Source organism: Triticum dicoccoides, chromosome 3B (assembly GCF_002162155.2).
Source record: "Triticum dicoccoides isolate Atlit2015 ecotype Zavitan chromosome 3B, WEW_v2.0, whole genome shotgun sequence".
NCBI classification, from domain to species: Eukaryota; Viridiplantae; Streptophyta; class Magnoliopsida; order Poales; family Poaceae; genus Triticum; species Triticum dicoccoides.
Genome location: NC_041385.1, coordinates 705055121 through 705072577, shown reverse-complemented (window position 1 = coordinate 705072577; position 17457 = coordinate 705055121). Strand labels below are relative to the sequence as shown.

The 17457-nt window shown below is 46.3% G+C and overlaps 1 pseudogene; it reads left to right on the top strand.

The window, feature by feature from the left end:
* Positions 1 to 5939, top strand: part of LOC119279842 — a 10588-nt pseudogene extending 4649 nt beyond the window's left edge.
* Positions 5940 to 17457: the final 11518 nt, after the last annotated feature.

The window sequence follows — 17457 nt, the reverse complement described above, 5'->3', positions numbered from 1 at the left end:
AGGGGGTGCACATCTCGTCCCAAGAGTAGATCGTGCTGGGAGGCAGGTTTAGGAGCCAGGTGCGGGCACCATCCTTGAGCGCCATGGGAAACCAGTTTGCCATGACTTTTTCGTCTCTGTTGGCCGCTTCGATGCCCAACTCGTAGAGCTGGAGGAACTCCGCAGGGTCAGCGGTGCCATCATAGCATGGAGGCAGATCTGACTTGAACTTGCCCGGCCAGGCCACGCTGCATAGTTCGGCGGTGAAGGAGCGGCAGCCTGCGGTGGCCACCGAGGGCCTTTGCTGACGAGGGGCTTGATCCTGGGGGTCTCCGCGTGCTGCCGCCAGGAGCAGCGTGGGGTCTTGGCATGCTGGAGCAGGAACGTGATCATGACGCACCGGTGCAGGGAGCACACGAGCGCCTTCTTGAGGGCAAGGGACTTCTTGACAGCTCCTTCTTTGCTGCGCGGGCGCTGGGCACGGTGGGTCTCACCCAGGGGGCGCGCGCCTTGGAGCTAGGACGCCTTCTTGGGGAGGAGGCGGCGGAGGCCCCTCCGGAGCTGCGTTTCCCGTGCAGGATGGAGGGTGATGCAGCGAAAGGGATGGCGCAGGGGAGCCCCCTACGGCGCTGACGAGCTCGGTGATGAGAGAGAGCCCCTCTTCGTAGAGGTCATCGACGGGACGATAGTGCAGGAGCTCATGCGCCAGGAGCAACGCTGCGTGCGCGCCCGCAGGAGCGCGACGAGCGTGCGATGACGAGCCTGCTGGAGTCAACGATGGGGTGGCGGTGCGGTCTTCTCGCCGCACAGAGGGATGCAACAACGACGCCTGCTGCTCGTTCCCCGCCGGGCCGATGGCAGCGTGGGCGGCAGGTGACGGGGAACGACGGGGAGGCCCACCGACGAGAGCCGTCTGGGTGACATGGGCAGCGAGAGCAGCCCGACGCTCGGCACGGGCTCGGCGAGCGTCTGCCATGGACGCGACGGATGATAGGACGCGAGACGGCGGAGGAAAAGGATCCAGCACACCCCTACCTGGAGTGTCAAATGTCGGATTTGGGTTCCAGCAGACCCTTGAGGTGCGAACTCTGGGGTGCGCGCGAAGATCTCTCCTCTACCAACCCACGTCCCAACGCCTCACTCGGAATCTAGGCTAGCAAGATGAACAACACAAGGGACACGGAGTTTATACTGGTTCATGCCACCATTGTGGTGTAATACCCTACTCCAGTGTGTGGTGTGTGGATTGCCTCAGGGGCTGATGATGAACAATACAAAGGAGGAGCCTGCCTGGTGAGGCCGCCCCTAAGGAAGCTTCATGTCGTCCGCCCCGCGAGGCTTGGCCCCTCGCGAGGGTCTTGAGTCTTGTGCTGATGAAGATGGGCCGCACTGGGCCACCATCCGAGCCACGCTACAGGCCACAGGCAGGCAAGTCTGGGGACCCCCATTCCCAGACCACCGACATTGGTTGCGCCGGGTTGAGTTGTCTTGCGCCAGTTGCTGCGGCCGGGTCGATGTACCTTGCCGGATCGGAGAGTTTGGCCAGGTTGCAGGCCTTGCCGGGTCGAGCGACCCGGCCAGGCGCATGCCGGTTCGTGGGGTGATGCGGGCCTTGCTGTTTTTGAAAAGGATCCGGGTTCCGTTGCCTGCCTGGGGTTCATCCCCCCGACAAGACCCATCCGTTAGCTTAGCATTGTGATCGTTACAGTTTTATTGCTACTGCTTTCTTCATGACTTATACATGTTCCTCTGACTATGAGATTATGCAACTCCCGAATACCGGAGGAACACCTTATGTGCTATCAAATGTCACAACATAACTGGGTGATTATAAAGATGCTCTACAGGTGTCTCCGAAGGTGTTTGTTGGGTTGGCATAGATCAAGATTAGGATTTGTCACTCCATGTATCGGGGAGGTATCTCTGGTCCCTCTACGGTAATGCTCATCACTATGAGCCTTGCAAGCAATGTGAGTAATGAGTTAGTTACGGTATTAAGCATTACGGAATGAGTAAAGAGACTTGTCGGTAACGATATTGAACTAGGTATGATGATACCGATGATCGAATCTCGCGCAAGTAACATACCGATGACAAAGGGAACAATGTATGTTGTTGTGCGGTTTGACCGATAAAGATCTTCGTAGAATATGTAGGAGCCAATATGAGCATCCAGGTTCCGCTATTGGTTATTGATCGGAGATGTGTCTCGATCATGTCTACATAGTTCTCGAACCCGTAGGGTCCGCATGCTTAACGTTCGATGACGATTTGTATTATGAGTTATGTGTTTTTGATGACCGAAGTTTGTTCAAAGTCCCAGATGAGATCAAGGACCTGACGAGGAGTCTCGAAATGGTCGATACAGAAAGAATGATACATTGGACGATGTTATTAGGACACCGGAAGAGTTCCGAGAGGTATCGGGTAAAAATAGAGTGTCGGAGGGGTTACCGGAACCCCCCAGGGAAGCAATGGGCCATCATCGGCCATAGGGGAGAGAGAGGACAGCCCACAAGGGGGTGGCGTGCACCCCCCATGGGGAGTCCGAATAGGACTAGGGGAGGGGGTGTGGCCCCCTCTCCCTCTCCCTTCCTTCTTCCCCCTTCCACCAAAGGGAATCCTACTAGGACTTGGAGTCCTAGTAGGACTCCTCTATCTTGGCGCGCCCTACAGGGTCGGCCAGCCGCCCCCTCTCCTCATTTATATACTGGGGTGGGGGCACCCCAAAGACACATCAAGATTTCTCTTAGTCGTGTGTGTTGTCCTTGCCACAGTTTACTCCTCCGGTCATAGTGTCGTAGTGCTTAGGCGAAGCCCTGCACGGATCACATCATCAACACCGTCACCACGCTGTCGTGCTGAAGGAAATCTCTCTCAATCCTCTACTGGATCAAGAGTTCGAGGGACGTCATCGAGCTGAACATGTGCTGAACACGAAGGTGTCATACATTCGGTACTTGGATCAGTTGGATCGTGAAGACGTTCGACTACATCAACCGCGTTAACTAACGCTTACGCTTTCGGTCTATGAGGGTACGTGGACACACTCTCCCCCTCTCGTTGCTATGCATCTCCTAGATAGATCTTGTGTGATCGTAGGGATCTTTTTGAAATTGCATGCTACGTTCCCCAACAGCCCCGGGCGTGTTGAAGAGATTTCTTGCATCAAACTCATGAGGCAGACGACTCTTGTATCTCCTGTTAAAGACAACATGTGATGCATTCTGGTCCAAGCTCAAGCAATTTTTTTGCTTGAATCTGTTGCAATTCCATCTCCAAGGCGGCTCGCCCTCTTGCTATCCTGGTATTCTCAGCATTAAGATCCGCCTTAGCTTGAGCTATCTCATCACATAACTTTGCAACGTCTATGTTATGTTGCGCTTGGTTCACCAGGGTTACCTCCACCGTCAGCAAAGTTGCTAGTGCCTCCAAAAGTTCAGATAAAACTTGAGCCGGCGGGCTCACAGGGCCTCCACCCCGGCTGCCGTAGCAGTCGCTGAACCGGAGATCATTGCTTCCACAATTGAAGAATTCTGCACCGGCTCTGTGCCGTCCATGAAGATCGTAACCCGGTTCGGCGGCTCATAGGGGTCCGGAATACTGTCGCCATCGGAACAGCCCCCAAGCCTGTCAGCTTGCAATTGATACATGGAATTGGTCTCGCCAGTTGAGGACTCATCGCCTGAGTAGATGGCCATCTCTCCTCCGGACATAGATCCTCCCTCAAGATCCACTACTTGAGTAAAGCCAACAAAGGCACGCTTTGGGGCAGCTTGAACCTTGGCGGGTCGTGCGCGCTGAGTCGTCTCAATGATGTCGGTGCAGGTGTCCAACTCAGCTTCCGACTCACCGATCTTGCTGATGAAGACTGAATTCCGCTGAAGGGGACCCAGTACCCATATTCGATTGAATCGGCCTCGGCTCCCCATCCTGCATCGTCGATGTAGATTTTACTGCGGCGACTCTTGGTCATCTGGCGCACGGTGTATCCCTTGATCCTTAAGAAGCTGCCCTTCAAGAACTCGAAACCACCGTGCTCTGGCCCCATGGTGGGCGCCAACTGTCATGGATTTAACACGACAAATGCCCTAGCGAAAGGACTTAGGTGTGGAGCCATCGCAGCTAGGTTAGCTTAAAGGGGTTAAGCGGGACAAAAGACACAGAGAGTTTTTACCCAGGTTCGGCCCCTCTCAATGAGGTAAAAGCCTACTCCTACCTTCGATTGTATTGCTTGTGTTTCGATTACCAGGGAGGAAATACACTTGACCTAGTGCTCGATCAATTGTTTCGTGAGTTAACCCGCCGACGGGTCTCACCTTTATATACACAGGTTGAGACCTGGCGGCTTACAAAGCCCCTGTCGGCTCACACAACGTGGCCGGCTCGGTTTCTGACAACACTTGCCTTACAGAACAATTTAAACATATGGCGGCTCATCCCTTTGGGCCTCAAGTTGCCTCTGGGTCTTGGGCCTTCAATAAGCTTGCTTTATGAACCGCCATCTTCATATCTTCTTGGGATTCTTCATCTTAAGTCACCCATAGCATTACCCGGCCCCTCATGAGTGGGTCATACCAGTAGTTATATCCCCAACAGCTGCTTCCTTTTGCTCCTCATGAACTTTACTACACTTACTTGCAACTTTTCATGGTATGGAAGTTACGGGATGAGTTGGCAAGGCGTGATTGAGAAACCAGGGGAGAGGGCCCCACCCTACAAATCAGGGGCGGGGGAGCGGAGAGATTAATGTGGAGTTATTTTTGTGAGTTGCTTTCCCTAGATGGTTTCCGTAAGTTTAGGATTTTGGTGATGTCTGTGCCAGGTTGAGCTCATCCTTCTATGATGACTGGTGCCCTAGTGTGCGTGACATTGTCGATGCATTATCCAGAACACTGCCTGACCGGTGCGCGCATCCCAACCAATCACATCTATCTCCATGTCCATGAATACTTTGTCAAGGGCTTTAATGGCTCGTTTTGGATGGACAAAGACCTCATATTGATCGATATTGAAAAACAGGTCCATGTCAATGACAGATCGACGTGTGGGTTTGAGGTGGACGATATAACCAACCTCACGCTAGATAATGCCCCTGGCATTATGTCTTGCAGCAACATCCAAGCTGTGGTTGCCCTGATCTCCGTCGAGCTCGCTGGAGGGCCATGCCGGAGCCTGCCGCTGGGGCGTCGAGATGGCACAACCACCAACATTGAGAGCGCCAACAATCTCCCGAGCCCCTTCGACTCCCCGGAGATGCTCCAGGAGAAGTTCAAGAACTTCGGCCTCGACGACACTGACCATGTCGCTCTCCATGGAGAAAACACCTTTGGGCGAGTACAATGCCAGTTGATGCAGCAGAACTGCAGCGTCGGGGAGGACGAGGAGACACTAGTGAATCTTGACACAGTCATCCCTAATGTATTCGACAACAAGTACTACGGCAGCCTCTTGTGTGGCTGCACCCCTCTCCCTTTGACCAGGTAATGTTGTCCGATTCGTCCCATCGTCGTCGTGACCACCGTGTGGATCGTTGACAGGTTCTCCATTAGCCTTAAGGACTCCTTAAAGAATTATGCGGCCTCGATGGTCAAAATGGGAACAGAAGCCCGTTAACCGGAATGGCTGGGGAGATTTGGAACAATTATCGGAGGGTGAACTGAAAACCCTATTGACGAATGAGATTGATGTTATGAGTTGTGAAATAGTTGTCCTTGTGTAAATCATTCATTTAATTCATTCTAATTGTAAAGTGTTCCTTATTATTTTCTTTGGAAACAGAAGTAAATGTTCTTTTTTCTTCACTACCTGTGATTGTCGCGAACCCATTTTTTCATACTAGATAACTTCTTCAAGAATTTCGCAGCCTTGATGGTCAAAATGGGGAACATAAGCCCATTGATGGAAAGGCCGGGGAGATTAGGAACAACTGTAGGAGGGTGCACAAAAAACCCTATTGACGAATGAGATTGATGTTATGAGTTGTGAACTCATTGTCTTTGTAAATCATTCTTTTAATTCATTCCAACTGTAAAGTGTTCCCTTATTGTTTTGTTTTGGATACAAATGTAAATGTTAAGAATGTGATTTTTGTAAACCAATATTTTCATATCAAATGACTTGTTTTTGATAAACATATTCATATCACTTCACTACTGCTACAAAATGGCATGTCATGGGACTATATATCTATGTATTTTGAAGTTTATGACATTGCCTTATCAAAACTTTCATGTTTTTATATATGTTTGGAATAACCTATTAACAAGGTGACATAAATGAGGCAAGTTTTTGTCTCTCTGATTTCAGGATTTTCCGGACTCTGAAAAATAAAAGAAAAATGCATCAATGAATAACATGGGAGACAACACACCAGCCAAAGGAAGGACAGAGGGGAGCCATGTGGGCCCACATCCCCTCTTTCTTTCCCATGAGGTGTGTTCATGGGCCTGTGCACCGCCTCCCTACCCTTGTTTTCAATGTGTAGTAGCGCATGGCCGCTTCCTCTTGTGTCGTTAGCTGCTCATGACAACATCTTGCTCATGGCAACACTAGTCCTAGCGTCGTGTCACGGAACTCATAGTCATGGCAGTGTCTGTATCGGCTTGCGCTCATCCTTCTATCATGACTAGTGCCCTAGTGTGCATGACATTGTCGATGCATTATCCAGAATGCCTGCCTCATCAACGAGCGAATGATATGTCTCGACTTCCACGAATACTTTGTCAAGGGCTTTGATGGCTCACATTGGATGGACAAAGATCTCTTGATGATCAATATTGGAAAGCAGGTCCATGCATTCCCCTGGCATTGAGGTGGCCGATATCACCAAATGCATGCTAGAGAATGCATTCCCCTGGCATTGAGGAGGCCGATATCACCAAACGCACGCTAGAGAATGCATTCCCCTAGCATTGTGTCTTGCACCAACATCCAAGATGTGGTCACCATGATCTCTGATGAGCTGGTTTGAGGACTCTCTGGAGACGCCATAGGAGTAGTTCAGAAACTTGGGCCCCAATGACACTAACCTCGTCGCCCTCCAAGGAACCCACACCATTGGGTGGGTGCAGTGCCAGCTCACTCAGCGGAACAGTGAAGGTATGTAGGGAAAACAATGTCAGTGAACCTCGACACAACATCTTCGGCAACAAGTATTATGACAAACTCTTGTGCGGCTGCACCCCATTCCCTCTGGTCTAGATAATGCCATCTAACCTCGCTGCTGCGGTGACCCTCGCACCAATTGTTCACATGTTCCCCAATAGCAACAAGGACTTCTTCAAAATTTTCACTACCTCAATGATTGAAATGGGGAACATAAGCCCTCTGACAGGAAGAGGTTGGGAGATTAGAACCAACTATTGGAGGGTGGATAGAAAACCATATTGATGAACGACATTGCTATTACAACTTATGAACTCATGATGCTTGTGTAAATCATTGTTTTGATTCATATTCTATATCTAGATAGCTAGCCCCCTAGTCACAAAGAAATAGCTAGCCCCTGCTAACCTACTACATGTCTATGTGTGTTTTTCAATACAAATATTCACAGTGCTTTAAAACCATTCAGTTTACAGTTGATGCGTTGGAGAGTGTGCAAGAGGGATATGGTGGCTTGCCACTACATTTAACAGGCATAGTGAAGAAGGTAGGGGGTGGGCGTGTTCAGTAAGTAGAGTGTCGAACACAAAACAAATCACTCAAAAAGCCAAAGTGACAATTGCGTGTTTGAATGGTTGCAAATATATAAAGAACAATCAAATGAAAGTAAATGAGTGCAACAAGTGACTCAATAAGTATTTGCATTGATTTTTTGTTCCTTGATTGTTCTCATGTGGATAGAGCCTAAGCTTATATGTTGTAAAGACATTGTACTACAAAAAAATACACTTCTGTGATGATACGTGTTTGTCACAGTAGGTCACGTTTTCTGTCATGCATGTACATCCATGACGATTTTATGACAGAATCAAGATAGTCATACATGTGCTGTCGTATAAGTGTTCCATGACATTACCAAAATTATCATCACGGAAGTGTCCACTTCCATGACGATAAATCGCGCGTCATAGAAGTGCTTTCGTCAAGGGTGACTGACACGTGGCATCCACCGTAACGGAACACCGTTAAGCTATCGGGTCCGGTTTTGGATTCGATAACCCGTTAACAGCCCCGACCAATGGGTATTTTCCACGTGTAAAATCATCATTGGCTGGAGGAAACATCTGTCGGCTCACCGTCAAAACAGATGTCATCCACTCATTGGACAAAAGGCGCCTATGATACGTCGACGCGTGGCACGGCCCAACAGAGGCCCATTCCTGTGAAAAGGCCGGCCTGTTTGACTTGGTCAAAAGGTGGTGGGCCGGCCCACTGAAAGCCTGTTAACGGCAATGTTCGCATATAGCCCATTTACAGCCTGTTAACCTAGGGCCCATTATGACCTATCCGAATTAGGCCTAGTAGCGTCATATGGGCCGTCCAATACGATTCCAGCCCGTTTTAACTTCCGGCCCATGTATGGTCCATGACGTCTTTCGGGCCATATGAGGCCCTTTGCAACTCTTGGCCAATTAACGGCCCGTGGTGAAACTGGCCCGTAATGAACAGTGTATCACTTTATACCCATTAACGGCCCATTATTCCATTGGGACGTTTCCAGCCCATGTTATCTTTCGGCCTTCTCAGGGCACATTTATTCTTGGGCTCATTTCCAGCATTCGGTTACTTACGGCCAATTACTGTCATTTTCTGCTTGTGGGCCAAATTCAGCTCGTTATTACAGTCGGCCCGTTTGTGACCCGTTAATACGTTGGGCCGTTTTCATAGCTTCATAAAATACGGCCTATTAACGACGGCCCGTTATGGTCGGCCCATGAACGGACGATTCCAACTCTAGCCCGTTTATGGCCATAATGCGGTCTGTTATTGGCCCATGTTTGGCCAATCGATCATATGGCCCATATAAGGCCCATTGATGATACGGCCCGTAGAAGGCCCATTGTGTCTACAGCCCATAGAAGGCTCGTTGTTTCTACAGCCGATAGGAGGCCCAGTGTCACTACAGTAAATATGTAGCCCATGGTTATTGTGGTCTAGTTTTAAAAAATAGGTTATTGCGGCCACTAACAAACCGCGGAAAAAGAACTGCACTGACTACAAGCAAACAAATAAACAAGACAACAAGGAAATAAATAAGCAAAGCAACTTACGCTAGGCTATCACACATATTACATCCACTGGGCATCAAAGTTCGCCACCAGTGCAAATATAGGGAACAAAGCAGCATATCATATACACTGGTTGTCAAAGTTGGCGACCAGCGCAAATAAAAGCCGCAGCAAAACAAATCCAGAACTGAAACCACTTCAGAAAATCTCAAGAAACAATATCCTGGGTACCCATAATGCTGGCAAGATGCTTAGCAAGCTTATTAACTTTCTCTTGTTTGGTGCTTAAATCCTCCAGTGCTTACTGTTGCACCAAGAAGTATGCATCTGGATTCTGCAGGGACTTCCTCAGTCCTTGAGCTTCCTGACGCAGCACATCTGATCGATGTCTTTCAACTTGAAGTTGAGACTCAAGAAGACGAACTGATTCAGGCAGGGAGTTCAAAGAGCTTGTGCCAGCAATAGTGGCCAGTAACTCGAACACTACATCAAGACAGGACTTTTGGGTTCTCTCACTGTCGTCAAGATAGTTTTTATCAGCTTTCTTGGAGACCAACAGGGATGTCTTGCTATCTTGAACCTTATCTGCATTACTTCCTTTACCATGGCATAATGGGGTACTGTTCTCCAATATTTTGTCCACATTCTAAAAGAGAAACAAGCAAACACATCACAGGTTTACCATGTTGTATATGAAACTCATTTTGGTAAATGAGTTCAGTAGTAAAGTGGACAGGATAACAGCATGAAACAAACATATATCTATGTACCATGGTCACTTTATGGTCTATATCATGCTAGTTTTTGTTGCCAAATCAAGATAGAGACACAGTTCAAATAATATTTGTTAGAGACAAAGCAGAATAGACATAATATAAGTGTGGAAAACTATAGAGCAATAACAACACTTGTAATGTGCATGACATGAGAACATAACTGTTTATTCAATTGAAACTGAAATCAACATAGAGTGGGTTACAATAGCAAACCAGTTAAAGAAACAGGTCTAAAACATACATGTTGCGCCATTGGAGTTTCAATTCCATCCTTCAAAAAATAGTTGGTATGAGTAAATACAATAATGCAAGAGCAAAGGAGTATGAACCATAGCTACAGAACCTGACCTGGGAACAAACCTTCTTCTCCTTTAAGCGTTGAGTTGTGATTCGGAGTGGTGGTCCTTGTGCTTTGGGCACTGCAGTTCCCTTACTAACTGCTTGTGTTTGGGCGCTCTGTGGTGGAGACGGTGCTATGTCAACTGGAACTGGGTTACTATCTACTGGGATTGGGGTTAGAAGGGGTGTAGCTGGTTCTCTGTCCAACTGGGTAGGGGTACAATCTGCGAGAGTCTGAGTTATGTGTGGTGGATCTGGTCCTTGGGCAAGTACAACCGTGGTTCTATTTGCATTAACTGGTAGCACTATCTTTTCTGAAGACCGTGTTGTTACTCCCTTAGATACTGCCATCACCCTCTCTGATTCAAATGGCTGATAAACAAGAAAAGTAATTGAAAGTACAGACATTGTATGATAGACAGGTGCAATGGATAGTGGGGAATAAAAGAGGGCATGCAATAATTCACATTTATATTGTCTAACCAAATAGGATAGCATGACACAATTTCACATATATGATGGCTAACTAAACAGGATAGAATGACACAATTTCACATTATGATGGCTAACTAAAAAAAGATGGAAAGACATAGTTCAAAATATGATGACTATGTAAATAGGATGACATGATATAACTATATAATGTGTTTATTAAATAGGTTGGCATGCCATAATTCACATACATTCACGGATAGAATGCCATAATTCAAAATATGATGACTGTAAACACTAAACAGAATGAGATGATATAACTATATGATGTCTTTATTAAGTGGGTTGTCATGCCATAATTCAGATAGATGATGTGCATGTACTATGTAAACATGATGACATGATATAATTCAAATATATGATTTATATAGTAAGCAAGTAAGCAAATGGCAATCCATATATGATGTAAAAACTAAGCAATGCAAGACAACATGCATGACATGGGTAATATAACCCTGCCAAGTTTGAGAAAGGACCGGAGGGAGTACATGTGAAACTGCTGCAAACGAGGTGATCACCCTGGGAATAATGCTAGTACGTATTGTTTTGCATGTTCATCCAATGCCAGTGATACAAGAATTCGAACTAATCGAAATAAATTCATTCATACACGGTCGGATTTCATATAAACTTGCCAGATTTCATTACATTTCATACATTCTTCAACTAAAAAGGGGTGCACCGGAGGTATAATTAATTAACCAAAGCTACCCACCTGTGTCTGGCTGAGCCAAACAGAAGCTTCAGTGACTTAACTATAGGTGCAATTGCATAACTGACATGTGGCCCAGATGCCTGTTGGGCCCACGTGTTAGTCAGCCAACTGCACCAGCAGTTAAGTAGAAGCAGCGTCCTTCTCCAACATAGCTCTCCGACTCCACGTTGCCGCCAAGAAGCTAACTGGCCGTCAATGGTCAACCTGCCTAGCTTGGCTTCAATCGGAGGGTAGCAGCGGTGGCCTTACTTGGACCCGAGCGGCGGCGACCTACCATGTTTCTACTCTTCCTCATTTTATGTGTGGCGCAGCCTCATTGGCAGCGGGGCAGGGCCTCGGTGGAGCCGGTGATGTCCTCTGTCTCGTTGCCGCCGGGCGGCACCTCAGTGGAGTGAGGGAAATCCTCCTTCTTGTTGCCGGAAGGGTGGGTGAAAGTTCAACTATCCCTAGGTGGTTTTCGTAATTCATAACAACATATAGCTCATTGAGCTAATGCTATTCCAAGACTAATATTTCAGGAAAGCTCAATGAATGGCATGGCATGGATGATGAAAGTGGATCCCTCAAAATATCAAGGACAAAGGATTGGCTCAAGCTCAAAAGATCAAGACTCTACAATTTACATTTTAGTGATCCAAGATCACATTGAGTCTATAGGAAAATCCAATACTATCAAGGAGGGATGAGGTGTTGCGTAATGAGCCTCTTGCTTCATGTGCTTAGTGATATGCTCCAAAACCCTCCATTACTTTCTCACATCCACATATGACCTAAACCTAAAGTCAAACTCGGCCCTACAGATTCTTTCTATCCGGCGCCACCGAGTTCAAATGTCATAGCCACTGCCACAAACCCTAGGCAAATCGGTCTCACCGATAGGGATCTCGGTCTCACCGAGATGGGATTGTAATCTCTTTGTTTCCCTTCATAACGTTTCGGTCTAACCGAAGTGAGCGATCGGTCCCACCGAGATTGCAATGTAAACTCTCTGTTTCCCTTTTGTAAATTTTCGGTCTCACCGAAAGAGCGAATCGGTCCCACCGAGTTTACCTGACCAACTCTCTGGTTAGCTAATTACCAAATTCGGTCTCATCGAGTTTGTGTAATCGGTCTCACCAAGATTACGTTATGCCCTAACCCTAATCATATCGGTCCTACCGAGTTGCATGTCAGTCCCACCGAAAATCCTAACGGTCACTAGGTTTACTAAATTGGTCCGACCGAGTCTGTTGTATCGGTCCCACCAAGTTTGGTAAATTGTGTGTAACGTTTAGATTTTGTGTGGAGGCTATATATAACCCCCCACCTCCTCTTCATTCGTGGAGAGAGCCATCAGAACAAACCTACACTTCCACCCGTTCTGAGAGAGAACCACCTACTCATGTGTTGAGACCAAGATATTCCATTCCTACCATATGAATCTTGATCTCTAGCCTTCCCCAAGTTGCTTTCCACTCAAATCTTCTTTCCACCAGATCCAAATCCCATGAGAGAGAGTTGAGTGTTGGGGAGACTATCATTTGAAGCACAAGAGCAAGGAGTTCATCATCAACGCACCATTTGTTACTTCTTGGAGAGTGGTGTCTCCTAGATTGGCTAGGTGTCACTTGGGAGCCTCCGATAAGATTGTGGAGTTGAACCAAGGAGTTTGTAAGGGCAAGGAGATCGCCTACTTCGTGAAGATCTACCGCTAGTGAGGCAAGTCCTTCGTGGGCGACGGCCATGGTGGGATAGACAAGGTTGCTTCTTCGTGGACCCTTCGTGGGTGGAGCCCTCCGTGGACTCGCGCAACCGTTACCCTTCGTGGGTTGAAGTCTCCATCAACGTGGATGTACGATAGCACCACCTATCGGAACCACGACAAAAACATCTGTGTCTCCAATTGCGTTTGAATTCTCCAAACCCTTCCCTTTACATTCTTGCAAGTTGCATGCTTTATTTTCCGCTGCCTATATACTCTTTGCATGCTTTCTTGAATTGTGTGATGATTGCTTGACTTGTCCAAAGATTGCTAAAATCTGTCAAACTCTAATATTGGGAAAAGGTGAAGTTTTTACTTGGTCAAGTAGTCTAGTCACCCCCCTCTAGACATACTTCACGGTCCTACAAGTGGTATCAGAGTTTTGGTCTCCATTTGCTTTGATTTCCATAGCTTTTGGTGGTCATAGCCTTGGTTTCACAACCCAGGAGAGTATGGCGTATAGCGAGGGAAATTATCACCGTAGAGATCCTTACTTTGATGGCACTAATTTTGCTAGTTGGAAGCATAAGATGAAAATGCATATTCTCGGACATAACCCTGCCGTTTGGGCTATTGTGTGTATTGGTTTGCAAGGTGAATTCTTTGATGGGAGAGAACCAAACCGTGAAGCTAGTGCGGATGAATTGAAGATGCTGCAATGCAACGCTCAAGCTTGTGATATCCACTTCAATGGCTTGTTCCCCGAAGAATTCAACAAAATCAGCCGTCTTGAGAATGCAAAGGAAATTTGGGATACTTTGATTGATATGCATGAAGGTACCGACTCCGTCAAGGAATCCAAGCTGGATGTGCTCCAAAGTCAGCTTGACAAGTTCAAAATGAAGGATGGTGAAGGTGTCGCTGAAATATACTCTAGGCTTGCTCTTATCACAAATGAGATTGCCGGCTTAGGGAGTGAAGAGATGACCGATAGATTCATCATCAAGAAGATCCTAAGAGCATTGGATGGAAAATATGATACCGTGTGCACATTGATTCAAATGATGCCCAATTACAAGAATCTCAAGGCAACGGAAGTCATTGGTAGAATTGTTGCTCATGAGATGTCACTCAAGGATAAGGAGGAACTTCACAACAATTCAAGTGGTGCTTACAAAGCCTCATCTGAAGCCCCCACGTCATCAAGTGAGAAACAAACCTTCAATGAAGAATTGAGCTTAATGGTGAAGAACTTCAACAAATTCTACAAAAGTAGAAGCAAAGAAAGAAGCTCTAAGTCGAGGTCCTACAATGACAAAAGATCTTCTAGTCGAGAGCGCAATTGCTACAATTGTGGGAGACCCGGACACTATCCCAATGAGTGTACGGCACCCTACAAAATAAGAGAAGACTCTCCAAAAAGAAGAAGCAAAAGAGAAGAATCACCACCAAGAGAGAGAAGGAGTAGAGATGATCGTTATGAACAAAGACCCTCACGGAGAAGCAAGGATTCGGAAAGGAAGGACAAGTCGTCAAGGAGCTACACAAAACAAAGACATCAAGCTCATGTTGGTGAATGGGTATCTGGTTCCAACTCTGAACATCACTCCGAGAGAAGCTATCACTCCGACTCCGAATATACTCAAGATGAAGGTGTTGCTGGTCTAGCACTTGTGTCAACCAACTCCTACGACATATTTGACTCACCAAATGAAGGAATTGGAAGATGCTTCATGGCCAAAGGTCCAAAGGTAACACATTCCGAGTATGTTGATTTCAATAGTGATGAAGATGACTTGCTAGGTGATGATGATTTACTTATTGACAACTCTAGTGATGAATACTATGATGAAACGTTAATTAGTCATGCTAATCAAGATAAAACGAATGACAATGATAAGGAGAAGATTGAGCTTCTAACTAAAGAATTAAATACTCTTAAGTTAGCTCATGAAACTATCTTCGAAAATCATCGAGAAATTTTAAGGGCTCATGAGAAGTTACGCTTTGAAAAGCTCAATCTTGAGTAAGAGCATGAGTTCTTAAAAGCAATCAATGATGATCTCCGCAAGAAAAGTTCTTACATTGCCAAGCGTTTACTCTTATCTACTTACATGCCTCAAGTCAAGTCTAGTAAGAAGAACAAGAAAGATTCTTCCTCTAGTAGTAACAATAATAATGCTAAATCCAATATTGTTGCTTCTAGTAGTTATCTTGATTCCACTAATGATTCTCTTAGCCAAGTTACACTTGAGCAAGAAAATAGCTTATTGAATGGAATTATAGAGAAAGGTGTATACAAGAGCCTTGCCGGGAGTAAGCAATTCGAGGAAATTGTACACAAGCAAGGAAGGCACCGGAAGAATCAAGGTGTTGGTTTTGAACGAAAGTTCAATGCCAATGGAGTTGAGTGGGAAGAAGATCAATACCCCAAGACGAAGTTTGTTCCTCAACAAGTGAAGTATTATCCTACTTCCTTCAAGGGAACACAAGCACAAGATGATCTTCCACCACAAGACCACAAGAACAAAGGCAAGGATAAGCTTCAAGAGGAGATTGATGCATTTGAAGAAGCACCTAAGGCCTTGGTCAAGTGGGTTCCCAAGACTACGTCAAGTTCTACTTCATCAAGTACGACTACAACTCCAAGGATTCCCATCAAGATGATGTGGATCCCGAAGAAGAAGAACTAGAGAGTTCTTGAGTGTGACTCCGCCAACATTCTTCACTCATATCAGTATGGCAAGGACAAGTGCAATCAACTTCCACATCTTGCACTAGTTCAAGGAGTCACAAACCCTCATGTTGGTAAGGCAAGGGACAAGGTAACCTAATGAGTTCATGGACATCACCTTGTGTGTGCATCACTCTTTGTCTATGGATATTCTTGTTTGTTCCTCGTGGGACTAACCCATGTAGGTATGTTGAAAGTGCAACTCACTCCAAAGGATTGCTCCAAAAGATCTACATTAACATCGAGCATCCACATCTTCAACACCTACATGAAGTCATCATCGACAAAACCCAAGGTTAGTTTATCCCTATAAGGGGGGATCTCACATCTAGGGGGAGCTTAACTCTAAGAATTGAGTCAAAGAAACTCTAATGGTGTGAACACATCAATGCATTATGTAAAAGTGGTAACCCCACTTGAGCTTAAACGATGAGTATGACCTATGATCAAATGTTCTCATTTGACTCCTAAGTCAATATACATATATAGATGACCTAGTCATCGCCAACTGTTTGATAGATGCTAGAATTGGTTGTGCATTCTTTGTCACATATTTCATTTGTCATTTTATTGTGTGAGCATGTTGGAAGCATATTTTACTCATTCGAGGACATCCACTTGTTGTTTTGACTAATTGGCTTCTTTTTCTTTGGCCAACTGGATGGACAAGAATGCCTAAGAACCTTCTCTAGCTATCTATGCTTTTCTCGTCTCAAACTCTATTCATGCTACATCACAAAATTTGATCAAGTCAGATTCGAACCACTCTATGTGAGGAGCACTCAGAGTCCCCGATTCGTCATAGACTTAAACTTCCAAAACTTCTTTGTGATTTTCGGTCTGACCGATTCCTCCATTTCGGTCATACCGAGATTACTAAGTCGATCTAGGTTTTCAATCTCGGTGCAACCGATTTGATTTCGGTCACACCGAGTTGCTATAACTGTATATACAGTTATGCATCTCGGTGCCACCGAGTTGTTCCACTCGGTCACACCGACAGTGTCGGGCTATATAATCACATGGGCAAATTTTGGAAAACTTTCTTCGAAACTCCTCGCCCGCGCATAGCTCACTCTGCCTACTAGGTCTACGGATCGTCGACCTCGTCGCCAGCCGCCTCCTGTCGCTGGTCTCCGCTGCCGTCAACGGAATTCACCCCCGTTGTTGCCGCTGTAGCGAGTTCACCGCCGAACTAGGGTATGAACTCGATCACAGTGCTATCCTCGTCTAATTCTCAGCACATTGTGTTCGTAATGCATCTTGCCACGATTGAAACACTTCTATCTAGTCAAAATGATTCTTAGAATAGGTGTGATTTGAAAATTTAGGGTTAGGTTTCTGCCGAAACCATCTCGGACCCACCGAGTTGAAAAACTCGGTCCCACCGATTTGGCTAACGCCGTTGCACTAGTAAGTCTCGGTCTGACCGAGAATTACAAATCGGTGTGACCGATTTTAGAACTTTGTGAAACCCTAGCAGTCTCGGTGCCACCGAACTATGACTCGGTCTGACCGAGTTCACTAGTTTAGGTTCCAAAACTGCTTCGATATCACCGAGTTTG